Here is a 17489-nt window from a genome sequence, read left to right on the forward strand (position 1 = left end):
TAACCTAAACATTCACTGCCCCCCTCACTCCTTCAGCTCCCTCCCGCACCTGGGCGGCTCCCCTGGCCCCCTGGGGACCTGCCTTTCCTCGCCCGCCACCGACTGGCACCAATTAATTTCCTCCTCCGTCTGTCCACCCACATCTGGTGGCCAGCTGCTCGTCCTCGCCCTGCCCGCCCCCAGGGTCTCCCAGGGAATTGCTAACAGCCCTCCTCCTCCGAGCGCCCCTCAAACCCAGGACGCCCTACCAAAGCACCCGCTTCCTCCACCCCCCCACCCGAGGCTGCTAATCAGAAAAAGCTGACGGGACCTGGAGAAGAAAAGATCTGAAATCCGATGGAGGAGGGGCGGGGTGTGAAACTTTCTGAACCAGAGATGGGGGGGGCGGGGGGGAGAAGCGGGGGCGGGAGGGGGAAGCGGGGTGGAGGGAGGCAGGAGCTTCAGTTGTACCTAAAGGCTCGAGATCAAAGCTTTCTGGCTTCCAGATGGGGACCGCAGGGAGGGCTGCCCACTCGGGGGCAGGCAAGGCTGAGCACCCCCGCCCCTTCCTCGGAAAGCCCCCGGGGGATGTGGCGGTGACAGCTGTGCCCCAGCCCGCGCCCGGCGGGTTTCCTTTTCCTGTGCTCACTCTCCCGACTGGCTGGCCAGCAGCCTGGAGACACCAGTCCGGCCCTTTTGAAGGGGCTCCCCAGAGGGTCATCCTGGACGAGGGGGAGGGGACTGACAGAACAATGGGCTTCTGTAGCTGCTGGACGGCCAGGCGCTTCCTGTTAACCCTTCCCTCGGGGTGCAGCTTGGGGCAGCATCTCAGGGGCCTGGCCTGTGGAAAGGGAGCCGGAGGGGATTTGTCCACCGAGCTAGCGAACGTGCAGCTCTTTCTCTCCCGTCCCAGGTCTTGTTTTCACAAATGATCAGAAAGGGCAAGGCGAATGCACCCCTTGCGGTCCTCAGTGGAGTGATAGAGCCTGGTTCTCTGCTCTCTGGTGAGCTGAGGGTTGTGCCCCCCCCCCCGGGGGGTGGGGGACGGGGCATAGCTAGCCTGGGAGAATCCGCTGTGCTGAGGGCTGAGACATCCCAGGATCTCTGGGGGATGGGCTTGGCCCGGCCGAGGGACCCAGGTGAATCCAAGGTCTTGCTGCCCTGCCAGATGAGCCGGAGGTCACGACCCCCCAGCCAGTTGGCTCCCTGGTCCGGGCCTCAGTTTCCCTGCTTGGGAAGTTCTTCCAAGGGCCTGAGAGGAGCACAGCGTGATCCTAATGGGCCCAAGCGACCTGAGCTGGGGGTCTGGGAAACCTTTTGCTGTCTCTTGGAGCTCCGGGAAGATACGCTGGGGAATTAGCTGTTGTGTTCCTTGAGAATTCATGCGAAGTCTCTTCTGTTTACAGAGCTAGCCAGAGAGGTTCACCCTCAGGAGAGTCTGTGAGGCTCCAGGAGCTTCTGAGGGTCCCTGGAGCCCCAGCATCCGGCCCCGGAGGCTTTTGGGTAGTTACAGGCCAGATAACATGCCCTGTTCTAAGAAGAGACTGCACACAGTGATGCCTCCCACCCAGCCAGGTGCTGTGCCTGGCCCTCCCACATTCTCAGTTATCCATCACTGCAAGCCTAAATCAGAGCTCAAGTAGGCCTGGGGCACCCGGGCGGCCCAGTCCGTCCGGGAAGCATCCGACGCTTGATCTCCGCTCAGGTCATGATCTCGAAGTTTGTGGGTTCGAGCCTCATGTCAGTCTCTGCACTGATGGTGTGGAGCCTGCTTGGGATCCTCTCTCTCCTGCTCCCTGCCCCTCCCCCACTTGTGCGCTAGCAGGGCTCTCTGCTGTCTCGCTCGCTCTCTCTCAAAAGAAACAAAAAAAATTAAAGTAGACACTTTCACTGGCCTCATTTTACAGATGAGGGAATTAAGGCCTAGAGCAAACGTGTGTCTAGTAAAACAAAGTGCATTGTTTCTCTTTCTCTCCTGGATTGGGGGGGATGGGGTGGGGGGCAGGGGTCACGAAGGCCCTTGTCCACCCCAGTGGACTTTTGCTTGTATATACCCAGTGGCTTATCTTCCATTCACTGATAAGGAAAGAGAGCTGGGGTGGGGTGGGGTGGGGCAGGGCGAGGGCCACGGGGCCCCAGGTCTCCCTGCCACCACTGGGCAGCCTTTTCTCTCTCTCCTTGCATCCTTGGCCCGCCGCCCCCCAGGTTGGCCCACCAAATGCCCTCTTCAGCTTTTTCACACCCACTTGCTGGGTGACTGTATCATTTTTTCCTCCCCTTTCTGACAGCAAAAACCTCCCCAAGGGCCAATGTGTGCACGTTCAACCCAAGGGCTTGAGGAGGATCAAGTTGGTTTGGGGGTTGGGGTGTTTTGTTTTGTTTTGTTCTTTTTTTTTTTTTTTTTTTTGTAATCATTATTTACTAAGCAAAACCAAACTTCTAGACTGCAAAGGCTGCTGGCAGGCCCCCTTGCTGGTGTCTGGGACAGGAAGTGGCTCACTGCTTTGCCTTTCAGACCGGAGGGCAGGCGGGGGGGGGGGGGGGGGCCTGTTAGAGGCCCAGCAGCTGGGGTTCGGGCCCAGGCCAGCCTACCGCCAGCCAGCATCCACCTGAGGCCCCCTTCCCCTCTCCTCCCCTCCCTTCTGTGGCCCGCCCTTCCGGAATGAACCTTGTCCTGGCTTCTAGCCACCGCCACCCCACCGGGGAAGGCAAAGCAGGCCTGCAGTTAACCCACTGCCGAGTCCCTGCAGGCGGCAACGTTCAGACTCCTCAGGGTAGGGGGGGGGTAGAGGCGGGGTGGGGGGGGGGTAGTCTCGCGACCCTTTCCCGCTCAGGCTCTGAATCGGAGCGGCGGCTGGAGCCTGCCGCACTGAGTGCCATGTATTCCCCAGCTACCCTCCAAATCCCCACGGACACTGCCTTATAAACAGTCACCGGAATTTTCAAAGGGGCCACATGTGGCTTGGGACAAGGCATTCTCTTCTGAGAGGGGTGGGTGTGAGGCCGGTTCTGAAGAAAACAGAGAAGCGGGCCGTGGGAACGGGGCCCGCACTGGGACCACCGAAGCTTTCCTTTCAGCCGGGATAGGGGGTGCGGGGTGGGGGGGGGATGTCTTCCCCTCTCCTGCTTTGCTTTGCGTCCCTGGCCTCTGTGGAGCCCCGGCTGCCATTTGCAGGGCCCTTGGGGACGCTATGCATCAATGGCTGCTTCCGGGCATCATCGTATTTCCCTGTGCCTCCCTCCTCTCTCCTTAGGCTTGCCCCTCTCTCTCACGACTGTCTGTTCACCATGGGGGGGGTGTGGGCACACACATGCACAGTCTCCCAGCAGTTCCGCTGTGACTCAAGCCAGCCCTATCCCTGAAGGCTGGGAAGGCCAGAGCGAGGAGCCTCCCCCAGGGCCATGTCCCGAGCTTGGACCCGGGTTTCTGGTCGGCCGGGGAGAGCGGGCTCAGTCCCCTCGACACCGTGCGCTGAGTCTAGGCCCAGTGGGTTACCCACACGCTCGCTCACGCACACACACGCAGCTCCGGAGAAATTCTCTATCCCCGATTGTCCTAGATTACCCTAGTGTGCCTGTTCCCTGCTCTCAGTGACTTCCCCTCCTTGCAGCTGGCCTGTATGTTCTAGAAAGCTGGGGAAAGTTCCTCAGCTAGAAGGCTCCTGGCAGCCACACTCCAGGTTGGCCTGGCCTCACGCACGCACGGGGCCATATGCTTCCCGCTTGGCGCTTGTGGCCAGCGTGAATCCTCCCTGAAACCTTCGCCTCCAACTCTCTTGCACCTGAGCCCATCCTGTCCCGTTGCCATGGCATCCGTGGAACCCAGAAGCCAGATGGTCTTATGTCCCCTCCTGCCCCTTCCAGGCTCAGGCCCTCCTGAGCTCAGCAAGAGTTTACTCAGCACCCCTGTGTCCCCAACGCACATTAAGGCTGTGTGCCCAGTAGCTCATCTGTTGCCCCTAGTGACTCCGGAGACAGGCAGTGACAGCACTTATCCAAATCCAGCTGAGAGGTGTCAGGGTTTTTTTGTTTTATTTTGTGTGTGTGTGTGTGTGTGTGTGTGGTTTGTTTACCTGTTTTTTAGTAAGCTCTATGCCCAACATGGGACCTGAACTCACGACCCCGAGATCAAGAGGCTCATGCTCTCCCCACTGAGCCAGCCAGGTGCCCCACGACAAATGTCAAATTCGAATTCAAGTCTGTGGGACTTGAAGCCTGAGGTCTTTTTTTTTTTTTTTTTTTAAAAGTTTATTTATTTTTGAGACAGAGAGAGACAGAGCATGAATGGGGGAGGGTCAGAGAGAGGGAGACACAGAATCTGAAACAGGCTCCAGGCTCCGAGCCGTCAGCACAGAGCCCGACGCGGGGCTTGAACTCACGGACCGCGAGATCATGACCTGAGCCGAAGTCAGCCGCTTAACCGACTGAGCCACCCAGGCGCCCTGAAGCCTGACCTCTTAAGAATGACAGCGGGATTGCCTGGCTGGCTCAGTCAGTACGGCATAGGATTCTTGATCTCGGGGCCGTGAGTTCGAGCGCTGCGCTGGGGATAGAGATTACTTTAAAAAAAAATTTTTTTTTAACGTTTATTTATTCTTGAGACAGAGAGAGACACAGCATGAACGGGGAAGGGGCAGAGAGAGAGGGAAACACAGAATCGGAAGCAGGCTCCAGGCTCTGAGCCATCAGCCCAGAGCCTGACGCGGGGCTCAAACCCGCGGACCGCGAGATCGTGACCTGAGCCGAAGTCGGACGCTCAACCGACTGAGCCACCCAGGCGCCCCTAGAGATTACTTTTAAAGGAAAAAAAGAAAAAAAGGAGAATGACAACCATAGAAGCTACTGCTTAGTACTTAAAGTGCTCCACTCCCAGAGTCCTCACTGCCTGACTTATTATGACATTCTCCTTGTTTCCCGTGGAGGAAACTGAGGCACCACGGGGCTATCCTGCATATAGTCTTTACAGCTGAAAAGTGCTGTAGCCTGGATTCGAACCTGGGCACATGGCTGGCGTTTCTGGACTTTTTGTGGCCGGATGGCTCTCTGCGGTGGGGCTGCCTCGTGCATCGGAGGGTGTCGAGCATCAGCGGTGGCCTCCACCCACTAGGTGCCACAAGTGCCTCTTCCTGTAGTTGTGGCAGCCGAAAAACGTCCCCCAGCGTGGCTGAATGTTGGGGTGGAGTGGGTGAGGCGTAGGCTCGCCGCCCGCCTTCCACTGCCCTGCCTCTCCCCACTGTGTGTGTGTGTGTGTGTGTGTGTGTGTGTCTTTTCCCAAATACAGATGTGGAGTCAAACTTGGGGCCTTGGCTGGAGTCCTGGGCACGGAGGTGATTGGCAGGTTCTGGCATCTTGGGGAGGGGCCAGCAGGGCGCCCTTTCTAGGCCACATCCGCTCTACCTGGAGACAGGGGTGCTGGCCTCCCCAGCCCCTGGTGGCTGGACTTGGGCAGTGCCCCAGGTGGGTGGCGACAGGCAGCCCTTCCTTCCTGGTTCCCAGGGCAGCAGACGTGGGAAGCCCCAACCTGGCCTCTGGATGTACTGAGTAGGTGTGGGGTGTGTGCTCTGAGACCCAAGGCCCTTGTGGGCGTGGGGGAGAAACCAAGGCTAAAGTAGGTCTCCCCGCCCGCCCGCCTGCCGCCCTGACATCCCACCCAGCCCTGGCTCTCTGCCAGCGAATGCCAGAATGGTGACTCACGAAGCTGCGAGCAGAGGAGGGAAGCACTGTGCAGGCTGGAAGGGAGGGGGGGAGGCCCCCTCATTCTCAGCTTTCCCAGCATCCCCATCACCACCAGGACCCTTGAAGCCACATCTCAGACTGATCACACTGGCTCCGTCCCTCCTCCTCTTCCTCCATGGCCCCCAACCTTCCACTTGGATTTTGGTTCTTGACACCGTGCTGGGCAGAAAGGCGGAAATGAGCGTGGGGTGTGGAATGTCCCTGAGGTTGGAATATATTTAGGCCTGGACGAGAGACTGTGTGTGTGGTTCCCAGCAGACCTCAGCGTCGGCCTGGGCTGGGGAGGGGTGCACACAAGGAGTGAGGTCCCGGCTCTGAGCCAGGGCGGGAGGCTCCTATCTTCTCTCTTAGAGCTTCCTGGTTTCCCAACCGCCCTCCCCCACCCCTGCCCCGGAGCCGGAGAAGGAGTGGGAGGAACCAGAGGAGGCCCGGTGAGTGGAGGCACACCCAGCTCGGGTGCCAGCCTAGATCGTTTACAGCTGAAAACCCAAGGCCCAGAGAGGTTAATTGGCTTTCCCGAAGGTGCTCAGGACAGAAGCGAAGGTTCTGGGGTTTGCTTGCTGGCCAGCTGTGCCATTATTCGTGCATGCATGCATTCGTTCGTGCAGCAAGTGCACGACCCCAGCCCCTGCCAGTCCAGAGGCACAACACGCAGGGCCGGCAGACTGGACCGGGGTCTCGAAACCACAGCCCGCGGGCCACATCCGCCCATCCTCCTCACGGCCTTCTGGTTCAGAATGGTTTTTACATGATTAAACAGATGAAAGCAAGAGAAAATGAGTATTCCATGAGACACAGAATCATAGGAAATTACAGTTTCGGCAGTCACGTCCATATTGTCTGCGATTGTTTTTCTTCTTCTTCTTTTTTTAAAATCTTTTTATTTTTGAGAGAGAGAGAGAGAGACAGAGCATGAGCCGGGGACGGGGAGAGACAGAGGGAGACACAGAGAGACACAGAATCCGAAGCAGGCTCTGGGCTCCAAGCTGTCAGCACAGAGCCCGACGCGGGGCTCGAACTCAGGAACCCGAGCCGTAGTCGGATGCTTAACTGACTGAGCCACCAGGCGCCCCTACAAAAATCTCTTGAAGACCCTGCTTTCAATTCTTTGGGGGCGTCGACCCAGAAGCGCCATTGCCGGGTCATATGGTGATTCTATTTTTAATTTTGGGGGGAACCAGCATGCTGTTTTCCAGGGTACCCGCCCTGTTTTATGTTGGTGGCAACAGTGTGCAGGGGCTCCGATTTCTCCACATTCCCCACCGACGCCCGTTTGGGGTTTTTTGATGGTGGCCACCACCGTGGGTGAGAGGGCAGAGCACGGTTGTTGCCACAGAGACCCGCAAAGCCGAGCACGTTTCCTATCTGGCTCTTTGCAGAAGTTTGCCAATCCCGGGGCGCCTGGGTGGCTCAGTCGGTTGAGCATCCAACTTTGGCTCAGGTCATGATCTCAGAGTCTGTGAGTTCGAGCCCCGCGTCGGGCTCTGTGCTGACAGCCCAGAGCCTGGAGCCTGCTTCAGATTCTATGTCTCCCTCTCTCTCTGCCCCTTCCCTGCTAATGTTCTCTCTCTGTCTCAAAAATAAATAAAAAAAAAAAAATTTAAAAAAATGTTAAAAAAAAAAAAAAAGAAGTTTGCCAATCCCTGGACTGGGGGTCTAGGGGGTCCCCGTCTTTGGAGACCTTGTATGTACGTATGTATTTCTATTTAAGTCCCAATCAGTTAACATATAGCGTAATAATGATTTCAGGATTTAGTGACTCATCACTTACATGTAGCACCCAGTGCCCATCCCAGCAAGTGCCCTCCTTAATGCCCATTGCCCATTTAGCCCATCCCCCTACCCAACAGCCCACCAGCACCCCTCAGGTTGTTCTGTTTTAAGAGTGTCTTATGGGGGGGCCCCTGGGTGGCTCATTCGGTTGAGCGTCCGGCTTCGGCTCAGGTCATGATGCCACAGCCTGTGAGTTCGAGCCCCGCGTCGGGTTCTGTGCTGACGGCTCGGAGCCTGAAGCCTGCTTTGGATTCTCCCTCTCTCTCTCTGCCCCTCTCCCACTCATGCCTTGTCTCTCTCTCTCTCTCTCTCTCTCTCTCTCAAAAATAAATAATAAACACTAAATTTTTTTTTAATTTAAAGAGTCTCTTATGGTTTGTGGAGACCTTGTTTCCTATCGGGGTGGGGGCCAAGCGGGGTTGAGTGGCCACAGACACTGTGAAGTCAGATAGAGATAAACACTCCGAAGAAATACAATAGGGTTGTGAGAGAGGGAGAGAGTTGTAGGGGACTGGGGAGAGTGGTGGCTGATTTGGGAAGGTGGTCAGGGAGAGCCTGTGGCAGGGGCACATTAGAATGTTCTGCTCCCCACCCCCCACCAGGAAGGCAGAGGTCTCTGTTTATTGCAGTAAACGGCCCTCATCTGGTCTCTTGCAGCCTGTTTCTCCCGGGCAGCGGGGGTTCCTGGGAGTCCACAGGGGCCTTCAGGGACTCCCATGTGTCTCCACCGGTGGAGGCCCGGCCCTCAGTGGCTGCTGCTCAGGAGGGTGGTGGCGTGTGTGGCTTCCGACTGTGGCCGTGACCGAGTGACGTGTCTGAGGGTTCGGGACGGCGTCTCTGGGCAGTTTGCCCTGGGGATTTGGAAGGTGACAGATGTGGGGGGCCGGGACAGGGGAGGAAGACAAGAGAGAGGCCGTCCCCGGCCGGTGACAGAGACTGAGGTGACCTGCCATCCTCCTCACCGCCACACTGAGCTGGCAGATGCAGGGCCAGGCTGGGCGCCTGTACATGGTTCCTTGATCCTTTCCAAGAGCTTGTCTTGTCCAGGGGCTTGTCCGATCCTGTCTGTTTCCTGTGCCTCTCCTTCCTCCGCCCTCCCCTCCCTGACACTTGTCGGCGGGCTGGGAGCAGGTGGCCAGGGGGGCGGTGAGCCCCGTGGGACAGCGGGCCCATCCTTGCTGGGGGTGCTGCCTCCGCTCTAGAGGCTGACCTCACCTCCTGGGTTGTCTTGGGAGAACCCTGGCAGCCTCTTCCTCTGTCCCTTAGAGCTGGGCATTACCTCTGGGACCTTTCCAGAAAACCACTAGGAGTTCAGGAAGGAGTCTATACCCCTCCCTCTGTTTCACGGGGCTCCTCTGCCTTTGCATCCCCCTACCCCCCCCAGCTAGGGCATTTGAGGCTCTCACCTTAGCCAGACAGCTTCTCAGTCACCCAAAACGGCAGTGCTGCGGAGGAAAGGTTCCTCAAAACGTTGATTCATTCATTTATTCCACCCACATTTGCTGAGCTAGCTCTCCGTTGTCATGTCCTTGCTGTACTGTTGTGTTTTTAATGTTTATTTATTTTTGAGCGCGCAAGCAGGGGAGGGGCAGAGGGAGGGGGACAGAGGATCCGAAGAGGGCTCTGCGGTGACAGCAGCGAGTGGGATGTGGGGCTCGAACTAACAAACCTTGAGATCATGACCTGAGCCGGAATCAAGAGTCAGACACTTAACCTACTGAACCACCCAGGTGGCCCTAAAATAAAATCTTAAAAAAAAAAAAAAAGAATGAATAAACAAATGTGGTCCCTCCATACTATGGACTATTATTTGGCCATAAAAAGGAATGAAGCTCTGATACATACTCCCACGTGGATGAACCTTTATGTTCAAACACATTATGTTCAAACACATTATGTTCAAAGCCAACCACAAGAGGCCACTATTGTGACGTCATTTACATGAAATATTCAATACAGGCAAATAGAGACAGAGAGTGGATTAGTGGTTGCCAGGGGCCCGGGAGGGGGAAATGGGGAGTGACTGCCTTTTTTTTTTTTTTAAGTTTTTTGTTTATTTTGAGAGAGAGAGAGAGAGCACGCACGCCAGTGGGGGAGGGCAGAGAGAGAGGGAGGGAGAGGGAGAATCCCAAGTAGGCCCCGAGCTGTCAGCGCAGAACTGGACGCGGGGCTCGAACTCAAGAACCCTGAGATCAGGACCTGAGCAGAAACCAAGAGTCAGTGCTCAATGGGCTGACTCACCCAGGCACCCCGGGGAGTGACTGCTTAAGGGGTCCAGATTATTCCTTGGCGAGGCAGGGGGCTCAGAGGCGGGGCGGTGGGCATATTCTAGAACTAGATAGTGGCAATGGTTGCACAACATTGTGAAAGTCCCACGTGCCGCTGAATCATACGCTTTACAGTGGCTAAGGGTTAATTTTATGTTCTCTGAATTTTATCACAATTAAAAAAACAGAAGGAAGTCAGCAAGCTGGAAGTGTTTCACGCTTCTGCTCTGGCTTCAAATGAAAGGATTTACAGGGGTGTGCTGCGCAGGAGTAAGGGGAAGGAGCCTGCCCCGTGCTAGGCCCTGCTCCTGCAGGAGCCTGAGGCTTCCCTCCTCCCAGACCTGTCTGCACAAGTGGAGGTGGCCTGGCCTTCGGCCTGTGTGTGTGTGGGGGTGCATCGCGGGTGCCGGCCCCCTTGGAGGTCCTCAGAAACCGAGGTAGGTGGATGGTGGGGAGAGCGGAGCCACAGCATAGAGCATGTGGCTAACGGGTCACCCAGGCGGGAGGGGAGATGGGGCAGGGTGGGGGGGGGGCCTGGAATGATGACAGGGGGGTCTGGAGAAAGAGGCCTGTTGGTGTCCACAGAATGGGTCCTCCTATTCACTTGCTTATTAAAATCCTCCCCTGCGGATGGGGTGCCCGGGTGGCTCAGTCGGTGAAGCGTCCGACTTCGGCTCAGGTCATGATCTCATGGCTTGTGAGTTCGAGTCCCGCATCGGGCTCTGTGCTGATGGCTCAGAGCCTGGAGCCTGCTTCGGATTCTGTGTCTCTCTCTGCCCCTCCCCTGCTCGCACTCTCTCTTTCTCTCTCTCTCAAAAGTAAACATTTTAAAAAATGTAACATAAATAATAAAATAATTAATTAATTAATTAAAAAAAAGTAGTGTTGGGGCACCTGGGTGGTTCAGCCCGTGGAGCATCCGACTTTGGCTCAGGTCACCATCTCACAGTTGGTGAGTTCAAGCCCTGCATCAGGTTCTGTGCTGATGGCTCAGAGCCTGGAGCCTGCCTCAGATTCTGTGTCTCCCTCTCTCTCTGCCCCTCCTCCGCTCATGCTCTGTCTCTCTCTGTCTCAAAAATAAATAAATGTAACAAAAAAAATTCAAAAAACAAACAAAAAAACCCCCACGAAATCACAACCTGAGCTGAAGCCAGATGCTTAGCGTGCCACCCATGGGCCCCCCAACCCCCATTCTAATATCATTACTTTGGGGGTTAGGATTTCCGGGTGTGTCTGGGGGCGGGGACATATTTAGACCATCAGGGGGCGTAAGTACCTTCACTCTCCCTTGTCCACTCAGAGAGGTGGGTCCACACACCTTCCCAGGCGACCCCGTCACCAGTTTTCCAGTCATTTTCCTTTCAAGTCATTGACCTTCCGGCTGCAGCCCACGAACCGGCATATGATTGCACATCGGCTATTTCTCCCTCCAACGGAAATGAACAGCCAGGTGCCCTGTTTGAAGCTCTGCCCGCCGGGAGGCTGGGAGGATTGCCCTTCGCAACTGTCCTTCCAGGGTGTCCTGGGAAGGGACAGAGGTACTGCCGCTCCCTGCTTCCAGCGGCTGCCCGCGCCTCGTGCCGAACCATCTGTAGCCGGAGCCTGAATGTTCTCTGATCCTAAGGAACCCCCATGAAGCTATGGGTGCAGGATGGGAGACAGAAGGACTCTGTACCACGGGACCTTTTGCTTATAGCAATGTGAGTCTGTTATCTTTTAAAAAATTTTTAATCTTCATTTATTTTTGAGAGAGAGAGAGAGCGCGCCAGAGTGCGAGTGGGGGAGGAACAGAGAGAGAGGGAGACACAGCATCTGAAGCAGGCTCCAGGCTCCGAGCTGTCAGCACAGAGCCCGACGCGGGGCTCGAACTCACGAACCGCGAGATCATGACCTGAGCGGAAGTCGGATGCTTCGCCGACTGAGCCACCCCAGGCGCCCCTCTATTATCTTCATGATGCTATCTTTTTAAAGCCCCGGATCATCCTTCCAGACTCCCTGCTATGGTATTAGAAGGAGCAGATGTGGGGCAAGAGGTGGCGTTGGAACCATCCGCAGACCTCATTTGCTAAATGCAGCCTGCTGCCTGTTTCTGCACAGCCTGCGAGTCGAGAATGGCCTTTTCGTTTTTAAATGGTTGGGGAAAAAAAAAAAAAAAAAAAAGACAACCCACCACGATGTGAAAATTATATGCAGTTCAGATTTCAGTATCCAAGGGGGTTGGAGGGATAGGACAGATGTTGTTTAAGGGTACAACCTGGCAATGAATAGAAAATAAGTCCTGAAGAGCTAACGCAGGGTAGAGTGGATATACACAATATCATAACCATCAGATTTGCTAAGAGACCAGAACTCTTGATCGTTGCAACTCCGACCAGGAGATGATAATTCCACGATGCAATACAGGTGCTAGTTATCGTTCCGATGGCAATCGTATTCCAACAGCTAAATGCATCAGATTCACATCTCGGACTCCTCGAATCCACACGGTGTTCCCCGGCAAATGTATTTCCGTGGACTAACTCCGTGTCCGCAGATAAAGTTTTATCGACACACAGCTGCGCCCGCTCATTTCCCTGTCGGCTGTGGCGGCCTTTATTCGAAGTGGCAGAGTTGAATCATTGCAACGGAGACTGCCTGACCCCTCGAAGCCGAAAAGAAAAAATACTTCCTGTCTGGCCTTCCCCCCGCCCCCCCCCCCCCCCCCCCCCCCCCCCCCCCCCGAGAAGTTTGCAGACCCCTGCTCTACAGGGTCTGAGAACCGAGCGTCAACCCTCCTCTGACTCAGGGCTTCTGGGGATGTTGCCTCAGTGCACAGGTGGGTGGCGTTTGCGTGGGTGGCTCGGGGACACACAGGGACCGATAATCATGCCGGGAAGGGGAGGCTAGGACGGTCCTCAGGCGGTGGGGGGACATCTGGGCCTTCAAAGTGGAGTGGGATTGAACAAGGGGACGGGGCAGGCGGGGGGCGGGCACAGCCGGGACACGCGGTGAGGGTTCCAGCCCCAACAGAACCACCCCAAGAGCCACAGCCCATCTAAGCAGCCACCACGTCCCCTCTACTGTCCCAGTGTTTTCCCTTTTCCTCAGCCTTTCCCTGCCCTCACCTGCTGTCACCTCCCTCGCTGGGTGCTATTCGCTGTCACTGCCTTGGGTCTAGAGACACGTCTGCGGCCAGTGGGTTTGCCTGCCCTCCCCACTCCCTTCCTCCCTCCCTCCCTCCCTCCCTCCCTTCCCTTCCACTTCTTTCCTTTCCTTCCTTCTTTCCTTTCTTTTTCTTTCTTTTGGCAAAACATATGTACATTAAATCAACCTGTGTGTCTGTATGTTTGTATGTGAGCTCAACGCCCAACATGAGGCTTGAACTCGAGACCCTGAGATCAAGAGTCTCACGCTGTCACAGCCTGAGTTAGCCAGGTGCCCCTAAATTAGCCATTTTATTTTATTTTATTTTTTTAATGTTTATTTATTTTTGAGACAGAGACAGAGCATGAACAGCGGAGGGTCAGAGAGAGAAGAAGGCACAGAATCTGAAACAGGCTCCAGGCTCCGAGCTGTCAGCACAGAGCCCAACGCGGGGCTCGAACTCACGGACTGTGAGATCATGACCTGAGCCAAAGTCGGCCGCTCAACCGACTGAGCCACCCAGGCGCCCCTAAATTAGCCATTTTAAAGTGGATGATTGCCTGGCATTTAGTACGTTCACCACCACGTTTTGTGCCTGGCTTCTTTCAGTTAGCGTGGTTTGAGATTCATCCACGTTGTATGATGTAGCAAAACTTTGTGCCTAAAAAAGCTAAACTAAAATAAAACTAAACCTTTTTGCCTGTTTTTTTTTTTAAAAAAAGACAAATTGGATAATAAATTCAGAGGGAAAAAAAACTTCTTTTTTTAAAAGTTTATTTATTTTTAATGTTTATTTATTTTTGAGAGACAGAGAGACAGAGCGCGAGCAGGGGAGGGGCAGAGCGAGAGGGAGACACGGAATCCGAAGCAGGCTCCAGGCTCCGAGCTGTCAGCCCGGGGCCCGACACGGGGCTCGAACCCACGAACTGTGAGATCATGACCTGAGCCGAAGTCGGACGCTTCACCGACTCAGCCACCCAGGCGCCCCTACTTTTTAAAATTGTCATAAAAGACACGTGAGATTTACCATTTGAACCATTCTCAAGTGAAAGTTCAGTGGCTTTGCGTATATTCACCTTGTCACGCAGCCCTCCCCACCATCCATCCCCAGCACCTTTTCATCTTCCCAAACTGAAACTCTGTCCCCATTAAACGCGAGTCCCCCACTCCCTCCCCACCCTCTGGTAATCACTCGATCCACTCTCTGTCCGTAAGTCAGTAGAAGTCCGAGCATGCCAGTCCTCCTGAGCCTTCAGTGGCTCCCTACTGCCCTCAGGATAAAGACCCAATAGTCCCGAGGAGGATGCACGTTGCATCCTGGTCCTCTCAGTGTGCTCCTTCTCCGTCTCATGGACACTTCCCCTTCCCTTTCTGAGGAAGGCCGGCTTCCTCCCAGCAGTCGTTATCTCCATGCTTTCTCTTTGGGTTTGTTGGTGTTTTTCTCTTGATGTGCTTTGTGCCTCCTCCATCTGACCGTGAGCCCATGAGATATGGACAGTGCCCGTCTTACTACTGGGCATGCCCTCACTGCTCCTGGACCTGTGCCCGACACACAGCTGGTGTTCAACATATAGGAGAAGGGCTGGCAGAAAGCAGGGAGTGGTCAGCCGTCGGGGGCGGGGGGGGGGGGGGGGGGGGGGGGACGGGGGGGGTAGGTGGCTGGTGCTCTTGTATCCCGGGCCACCCGATGCGTGGGGGCCAGTCCGGGGCTGGAGCCCTGTGGGACCCGCAGCCAGGAGCAGGATGTCCTTGTGTCCTCAGTGAGGTAAGTTCCTGGGGCAGGTTTGACTCTCCTTGGCTCAGGGCATCCGCACCATTTGCAACTTCTTTCTTTCTTTTTATAACAAGATTTAAATTTTTTTTATTTTTGAGAGAGCAAGAGAGAGAGAGAGAGCACGAACCTGGGAGGGGCAGAGAGAGAGAGAGAGAGAGAGGATCCAAAGCAGGCTTTGCCCTGACAGCAGCAAGCGCCAAGTGGGGCTTGAACTCACGGAACTGTGAGATCATGACCGGAGCCCAAGCGGGACGCTCAACCGCCTGAGCCACCCAGGCGCCCCACAATTTGCCATTTCCAGGGCCCGGTGTGGGCCAAGGAGAGGGGCCTGGATAAAGTCAGACTTGGCTTTCCCCCAGCTGGCTGGCCTCCTTCTGCCTGACGCTAAATGCCAGCTTGTCGCCGTGTCACTGCTCAGGGCCCTATGGGGGCGGTATCTCTCCGCCAGCCAGTGGCCATTCCCCACCCCTGCGCCCGCCCCCCCCCCCCCCCCCCCCCGGTTTTTTTTATATCTCACATTTACAGAAAGCCTAAACGTCTGAGCCCTTGAGGGAAGGGGCGGGGAGGCAGGGAGGCGGGGGTGGGGGCCGTGGGGGAGGGGCGGGGCGGGGAGGAGGTCTGAACCTAGCGCGGAGGGAGGCTGGCTGGGTCAGGGGCGGCCACTGGCTTCCTTCCATCAGTCCCGGAGCATCAGATGGTGCTGAGCTATATTTAAAGGCTGCTTTCTCCGCCTCCACTGCGGGGTCCTCACCAGGATGGATGAGTCAGAGGAAGGCCTGGCGTGGCCCCCCCCAGGCCCGGCGGGTCTGCCCCGAGAAAGCTGGGAACACAAGAAGCAACCCTGTAACAGCCCCTGGCTGGGTCCCTGTTGACCCGAGGTCTCCCTCGCCCCGGCTGCCTTCTTTCTCCCAGCCCTGCCCGGGCTCTGCACCAGGGGACAAGCCCAGTGCGTGACCCGCCGACTCAGGGGAACCCACAGGCCAGCAATGGCTCCCGGGTCTTAGGCACTGGCCTCTGCGGCCGGCGTCTCCTGCCGGATGCCCAAGCCCCCTGCACCCCCCGACCCCGGAGGCACGCGGCCTCCTTCTCTTGCTCTACAGCATCATCGACCCGCACGCACACACATCCTTCCTATTTCGCTCCTATGTTATTGATTGGAAGGCTGAGGTCCCCGGTGGGGACATATCTCAGTCAGCGCCGGCCGCTCTAACAACCGTCCGAGGGACGGAAGGGCGAGAGACATTTGTTTCTCACGGTTCTGGGGGCTGGGAGTCCACGATCGAGGCAGACGGTGAGAGGGCTCTCCCCGGTTCACAGACGGCAACTGCTCATCGTACCCCGACCTGGCGGAAGGGCCGAGGGAGGGCTCCGGGGTCTCCTTCGCAACGGCACGGTTCCCGTTCAGGAGGGCTCTCCTTTGTGGCCTAAACACCTCCCAGAGGCCCTCTCATCATACCGTCACCTTGGGGGTTAGGGCATCAACATATGAGTGCGGGTTACAGCAACACAGGACATTCACAGCAGGACACGTGCCTCTGTGGGTGAGGCGGAGCAGTGGAACAGGTAGCCAGAGGTGACAGAACAGGGATTGGAGGACAGCCTGTCCCACCCTAGCTGTGCGGGCATCACCTGCTTACCCCAGCGCCGAGCCCACAGGCGGGGGGCATCTGGCATCCTGCCCCGGACCCTCCTGGACAGTGGTGGCACAACAGAGCTCAAGAATGACCCCAGGAGGGGCGCCTGGGTGGTTCAGTCGGTGAAGCGTCCGACATGGGCTCAGGTCATGACCTCGAGGTTTGTGGGTTCGAGCCCCGCGTCGGGCTCTGTGCGGACAGCTCGGAGCCTGGAGCTTGCTTCGGATTCTGTGTCTCCCCCTCTCTCTCTACCTCTTCCCCGCTCATGCTCTGTCTCTCAAAAATAAATAAAAAATGTTATAAAAATAGCAAAGAAAGCAGATTAGGGGTTGCGAGAGGCTGAGAGAGGGAGAAATGGGCAGCGACTGCTCATGGGGACAGGGTTTATTCTGAAATCAGACAGAGGTGATAGTTGCATAATACTGGGGTGTACTAGGTGCCATGGAATTGAACACTTTATTTTTTTTTAACGTTTATTTATTTTTGAGACAGAGAGAGATAGAGCATGAACGGGGGAGGGTCAGAGAGAGAGGGAGACGCAGAATCTGAAACAGGCTCCAGGTTCTGAGCTGTCAGCACAGAGCCCGACGCGGGGCTCGAACTCACGGACCGTGAGATCATGACCTGAGCCGAAGTCAGACGCCCAACCGACTGAGCCACCCAGGCGCCCCTGAACACTTTATTTTTATCTATTTATTTTTTGCATTTAAATGTTTATTTATTTTTGAGGGGGGGGCAGGGCAGAGAGAGAGGGGGACAGAGGATCCGAAGCGGCCTCTGCAGTGACAGCAGCGAGCCTGATGTGGGGCTCGAACTCACGGACCATGAGATCAGGACCTGAGCCAAAGTCGACGCACAACCGACTGAGCCACCCAAGCGCCCCAGAAGTGAACCCTTTAAATGGTTAATTTTCAGTTATGTGAGTTTCACCTCAACTTGAAAAACCTGAAAAAAAAAAATCACCTGTTCTTTTTTACTTTTTTCAATGTGGCAACTAGAAAATTGCAATGTGGCTGTTTTCAGACTGCTGCTGGATGGCCCGGCCTAGACCACCGTGCCTCCAGGGCAATCCGGTCACATCTGTGTCCTCTGCTCAGCAGGTGAAAAACCCCAGGACCCTGCTGACCCAGAGCAGGGCAGGGAGGAGCTGTAGTCACGGGGGGGGGGGGGGGGGGGGGGGGGGGGGGGGGGGGGGGGGGGGGG

The 17489-nt window shown here is 56.2% G+C and overlaps 1 long non-coding RNA gene across 2 annotated transcripts in view; it reads left to right on the forward strand.

Annotated features, from left to right (window-relative positions):
• Window positions 1–14517: 14517 nt before the first annotated feature.
• The window catches only part of LOC125929063 (uncharacterized), a 6487-nt gene continuing 3515 nt past the window's right edge, over window positions 14518–17489 (forward strand). For both annotated transcript variants that reach the window (XR_007459794.1, XR_007459795.1), the window contains exons 1-2: window positions 14518–14643; window positions 17285–17386. This is a non-coding gene — a long non-coding RNA (uncharacterized LOC125929063). The remainder of the gene's footprint in view (window positions 14644–17284; window positions 17387–17489) is intronic.

The sequence above is a fragment of the Panthera uncia genome, chromosome A2 (assembly GCF_023721935.1).
Source record: "Panthera uncia isolate 11264 chromosome A2, Puncia_PCG_1.0, whole genome shotgun sequence".
Taxonomy (NCBI): Eukaryota; Metazoa; Chordata; class Mammalia; order Carnivora; family Felidae; genus Panthera; species Panthera uncia.